Raw genomic sequence first — 6,000 nt, forward strand, 5'->3', positions numbered from 1 at the left:
CTAAATTCTGACCATTGTAATATACTGAAAACTAAAAAAGTTAAATATGATAATTGAGAAATTAGATCAATTAACGACATGGATTAGTGATAACTAACGATTTGCTTAACAAATAAAATCAAGAAATTAATATCTTAAAAATCAAGTTGAAATTTGTCATCATCTTTTTCATGGATTGTCTACACCCCAACAATCCACATATGAATCCGTTAATTGGCTACTTGTCCTACATAATTTTCCTCTACTTGAAAACAACTTGGCATCAAAACTTAGTTAAAATTAGTTCTTTGACCAAATTTGTCGGTGCCAAAGAGGTTCTCGTTCTATTTAAAGTTGTCACGTTATTTAAAGTACCTCATATGTAGTGGTGTTTATTAGGTTTTCGTAAAACTTACTTAAAATTGATTTTGTATTGAAAGATGCGGTGTGTGTATATACATAATACATATTTATATATACATAAAATATATATACACACATATAACTCCTCTCTCTTTCCATTGTTGGAAGAAGTTATAATTTGTGGGATTGGTCCCTCACATGGAGCTAAGTGATATAAAAAGAAGAAAACTGAAATAAAAGGGAGAAGAGGGGGCCAGTCCATATCTTCTTGTCATTTCCATTTCCATTTTCATCTGCATACTTTGCAATTTCTACAAGGCAAACATCTTTTGTTTAAATTCGTTGAATAAATAGTAATAATCAATAGATATATCGATTTCGCATTTAATGCTTTGATATTCCATCTTATTACAAGTATCACCTAATTCATCACCCTCAGAATATTTTCTTTGCTCAGACATTTATGCTCTTCTCTATTAATGATGTCAAGAATGTTATTGTCATCATCATGTGTTCTTCTTTTTCTTCTGTGTCTTTCACATGAATGTAATGGTAGACATCTTAATACCAATATGGATGATGATCATGCCATAGACAACAAAGCAAAACTTCTCAACCATAATTCAACCATCAAGGTCAGTTTAGTTAGTTAATTATGTCAACACTTTCTTCTTCTTTAATGCTAATTTATTCCCTTTTTCATAACCCTTATATGATCTGAACTTTTTTAGGGTTTTGGGGACAATCTAATGACCACAGTTCATGATGATCTTAACTTAAAAAGGGCTGCCAAAGAGAAGAAAAACAAGCAAACATATGGTGGATCAAAGAACAAGAAAGACAAGACCAAAGGCCAAACATATGGTCGTCGTCAACGTCTACATCAACATCATCCAAAGTCTGTAACTTTTCGAGTACCTCCGAAGAACAAACGGGTCCATCAGCAACCTGGTTTTAACCTTGATTATTCTCCGCCGAAGACCCACCCTCCTAGTCACAACTAACGTCGAAAGTTGCATGCTTTCGTGTTACTTTCATTAAAAAGAGAGTGAGTTCATGTCTTCTTTTTGAACATGTTTTATCTAGCTTTTTAGCTAGGGTTTAAGTGAGCCTCAAGATATCTTAGTAATGGCCATGTTCATGATCAATATATTTCGATCCTACAAGATATTACCATAAAAATTTTCAAAAAAGAAATGAAAAAGAGAATTAAGAGTACAATCACTACTACAAAATGGAGTATTAGACGGTGTTGAAGTTTTTTTTAGACGGGGTTAAAGCAATAACACCGTCTTAAGATCAATACCCATATGACCATTGTGCTGTTTTGATTAAAATATTCAAGAAAATTCAAAAAAAACCCCGTCTAATGCTTAAACACCGTCTTATACTATTTTATGCAAGCTTTAGACGGTGTTGTCTTGAACACCGTCTTATAATTCAAAAAAAACCCCGTCTAATGCTTAAACACCGTATTATACTATTTTATGCAAGCTTTAGACGGTGTTGTTTTGAACACCGTCTTATAAATATCATAATGTATCGAAGAAACCCTAAAATATACTCAGTAGAGTCCCCCAAAACCAACATGCCACCTGAGTTTAAACCACCACCACACCACCTGTGTCTTTTCTTCTAAATTCTTACAACAAGTGCATTACATCTGAAATTCGATCCCTGGATCCGAAGAAATCGAAGCACGGACTTGCACCGAAGAAGATCAAATTGAAAACGCAGTAGCTGTAGCAGTGAATTTTGTTTTGGGATAAAACACCCTCCGCTTCCTGGTATTTCTTCCGTGCCCTAATTTTGGTGCTTTTATGCTTTAATCATCAAATGAGCTCCTGAATCATCTGCTTTTTTTGTGAATTTCTATCCAATATATTCCTTAGGGTTCTTCGTTGTTAATATAATAATATTTTTGGTTATCAGTTACTGATGATGTATGTATTCTATGATTATGTTTGCTGGTATTTATGTATTTCTAAGGCAATTATGTTTTTGTTTGAATAGTTGATACTTAAATTGGGCGTTTTTTTAGGGTTTCATATCTATTCAACTTATAAATTGAAATCTTGTAGTTCAAGGTTTTCTATACAAATAGAACAATCTTGTGCTTCTCATGTAGGATATCATGTAAGTGTATGATTTTCAACACATCTGCCGGAAGTGACAGGTTGGGTAATAGTTTGCAACAGGTTCGGGTCAAATGGTTAACTTTTACATGGGTCAAACCACTGAGGTCGGTTTGGTTAACACACCTTCTGTCCAAAGGTGAGTTGAATATTATATAAAAAGTTAATAGGTAAGTCTTTGATAGAGGATTATTTGGAAAAAAAATTGACACGTTCAACCCACTTGATTTGTATCAGTACTTGAGTTTAGGTTGTGAAATTCACTTCTTATATATAACTTTGCATTGGCATTTAAAGTTGCATACCTTTTCATAACTTTCCTTGCAGATCAAACAGAAAAATACTTGTGATGGTTTGTTTTAAAAACCAAGGTTTAATTTTTTAAAGTTATAATTTTTTACCTGGATAACGAGTCAAACAAGTACATGATAAAAATTAACTGAAACAACAAGTGTGGTCGGGTTACCCAAATGCTTACAATAGGAAACTGGTCAATTCAGGTTTATTATTGTGGTAACGAGTCAAACAAATAAAGTACTAAAAGATCAGCTAAAATGAAACGGGTCGGACGCATTAGATGAATGATCAACCAGAATTCACCTATTATGTGTTCAAGACTTGAGAGATACTCGTTATCGGCTCGGTTAAAAGCTCGAACGAGCCCGAGCTTGAGCTCGAGACTGAATTAGAGCTTGTCTAGTTATCGAGCCCGAGCTCGAGCCTAACATACAAAGCTCGTTTACGCTCACGAGCCTAAACGAGCCCAAACAAAAATTTATTTATTTTTTATATATTATAATAATAATGACGATAACATTGGCGAGTCGAACTCGAGCCGAGCTTTGGCTCGTTTAAGCGATATTGAAGCGAGCTCAAGCCGAGCTTTTAGCTCGTTTGAGGTTGTTTTCAAAATAAATAAAAAGATTGCATTATTATTTTTAAAATATAGCTTTAAGTTTATATATATTCTTTTTATGAAAACGGATCACAACTCAATATCTTGCAAGGGCTAGGGACAAGCAGCATCACAGACTAAATGATATTGTTTATTTTTCTTTTTTCTTTTTACCTTAATCTGGTATGTATTTTGGTGTGTTTAAGAACTGAATTTGGGTTGTCTTTTAATTTGTTTAAATTTTTATTTATGTTTGACAATGTGTGGCCTTTCGATTTTTGTTTGGTTTACTTACGAATTAACTCAGAAATGGTTGTTTGCTTTACTTATGAATTAATTCAGAAATGGTTGTTTGATACTATGTTGGATGATGCATTTTGGTTTAGTGTTGTTTATTTTGGTTAATTAATGATTAGTATGGAATTACTTGTAGATTTTGATCATTCTGATCAATGTTGGTAAAACAGAGATTAAATTAACAATAAGAACAAGGTTTTGTGGCAATTTTATAATGGATGCTTTATTGGGAAATTGAAAACAGAAATAAAAGGTGCTCTAATGCGCTGCTAAATTTAATGAAACCCACGCTTGCATTTTCCAGCTCAAAACGCAGGTTCGTTTTTTGATCCAGTGGTAACGAGAACAGAGGAAAATCTCCGATGACCACAACACCACAATTGATTTCTTGCCATTTTCCAGCTCAAAACGCAGGTTCGTTTTTTTTGATGCAGTTTCGCACGTTCGCTTTATGTTTGGTAACTGTACATATTTGACAACTATGATTGTATTGGCTTACAATGGGTTCTCATAATGTTACTAAACTTGCAGGAACCTCTACTATCATCTTAGAAAGTATTTGGTGTAAATGAGCCTTTTCTACCACTTCAAGGACCTTTACTTCTTAACTTAACTTGAGTTCAAGTTATCCGACTAAGTTTGGAAAGCATTTGACTAAGTATCTGATGAAGAAGCAGATGATGACACGTGTATGACGTACAATTATTACATTTTATATGTTAGGTAGTTTTATGACGTGTTTGTGAATTGTGACTTAAAACGAACCCGGATTGTGACGTTTGTGACGTTTATGCTTATGTTTTTTTGAAAGGCAACCATTTATGCTTACGTTTATGCTTATTAGTTTATGTTTTTTTAGTTTTTGTGTGTCGTGAACCGGAAATTGGCAGGTTTGTATTGAAAAAACAAGAAAAACAAAAAAAAAACGTTTTTTAAGCATCAGCGACGACAGGGAAATAGTGACGATTGCGACGACATGATAACAGCGACGATTTATATCATAATATCAAAAGACGGTGTTCATCAAGTTTAATATGGGGATCAAATTGAACACCAAAAGACGGTGTTCATCAAGTTTAAGCCGGTGTTCAAATTGAACACCAAAAGACGGTGTTCATCAAGTTTAAGCCGGTGTTCAAATTGAACACCGTCTAATAAGACTTGATTTTAAACCAGTGTGCTTTAAGACGGTGTTGAAAACACCGTCTTAAAACCCATATCACCCCGTCTAAAGCTCTATTTTGTAGTAGTGAATATAAGTACGTTAAGGGTGTTTCAATGTACATTGGATATATAATATATGAGTTTTGGAGAAATGTTGAAACAAATTATATGATCATTAATATGGATGTTGTGTTGCGTCTTCTAGTTCTTATATCATTAACATGTACAACTTGAATATATTCATGATACCTACGTTTTCTTTAAAAAAATCATAGCATATGTTAACAAGTTTCTGGATCATTGTTAATTCATATTAATTAAGTAATGCTAGCTTGTAAATTACTTTATTTTAATCCCTAAATACAGTCTTTTTGCCAGTTTATGCATGATAGAATTATCATATCGTTATACTTCGCCCTTTAAACCATTTTTATAATTGAAATCAACCGATCAAGCAAACACACACATAGATATGTGTGGAATTAGTTGTTTTAATACGTAATGGATCAATAGAATGTGATTATGTCTTCATCTATTTTCTTTTTTTTTTTTAATGGCAAATTTCTTTTAATATGATTTCCTCTATAGAATTTGAATCCAATATCCTATCTTCTCAAACCCAGGTGTTTAAATGATTTGTTTTTGCCAATAGACGATCACTCCATTGTTGATTAGGTCGTCTATTGGCAAATTTGTTTTTTATATAATTATATACGGTATGTTTTATGTTGATTATAACATAGCGTACTGGTGGAATTGATTTATAAACGGTATGTTTTATGTTGATTATAATATAGCGTAGTGGTGGAATTGATACATTAAGGAAAACAAATTTGAATATCTGACATAGGAATATGTGAATTTTATTACAAAATTTGTTACTCGTTTTACTATATCCAATAGCATATTCACTCTTACGTTACACCTACAGTTTAAAAACAACTTGCCTTTTAGTATATAAAATATGTAAACTATTACATAGTATTACATAATATATTTATTATCATATAGTCTTCTTCTAATATATCTAATCCAAGAATAGGTAAAACCAGTAATACTACCTACGGGTGATGCGTTGTGGGCTTTTTGCAAACATCAAATGGATTAATTTAAATGTTATGTGATACGCAAACCATATGAAAATGCATGTTTCTTCATACTCGGTTC

The 6,000-nt window shown here is 32.7% G+C and overlaps 1 long non-coding RNA gene across 1 annotated transcript; it reads left to right on the forward strand.

Annotated features, from left to right (window-relative positions):
* Nucleotides 1-1,777: 1,777 nt before the first annotated feature.
* Nucleotides 1,778-4,501, forward strand: LOC110937782. The gene is made up of 3 exons (XR_002591042.2): nt 1,778-2,129; nt 3,974-4,083; nt 4,201-4,501. It is a non-coding gene; the product is annotated as an uncharacterized LOC110937782 (long non-coding RNA).
* Nucleotides 4,502-6,000: the final 1,499 nt, after the last annotated feature.

Source organism: Helianthus annuus, chromosome 4 (assembly GCF_002127325.2).
Source record: "Helianthus annuus cultivar XRQ/B chromosome 4, HanXRQr2.0-SUNRISE, whole genome shotgun sequence".
In the NCBI taxonomy this organism is placed as follows: domain Eukaryota; kingdom Viridiplantae; phylum Streptophyta; class Magnoliopsida; order Asterales; family Asteraceae; genus Helianthus; species Helianthus annuus.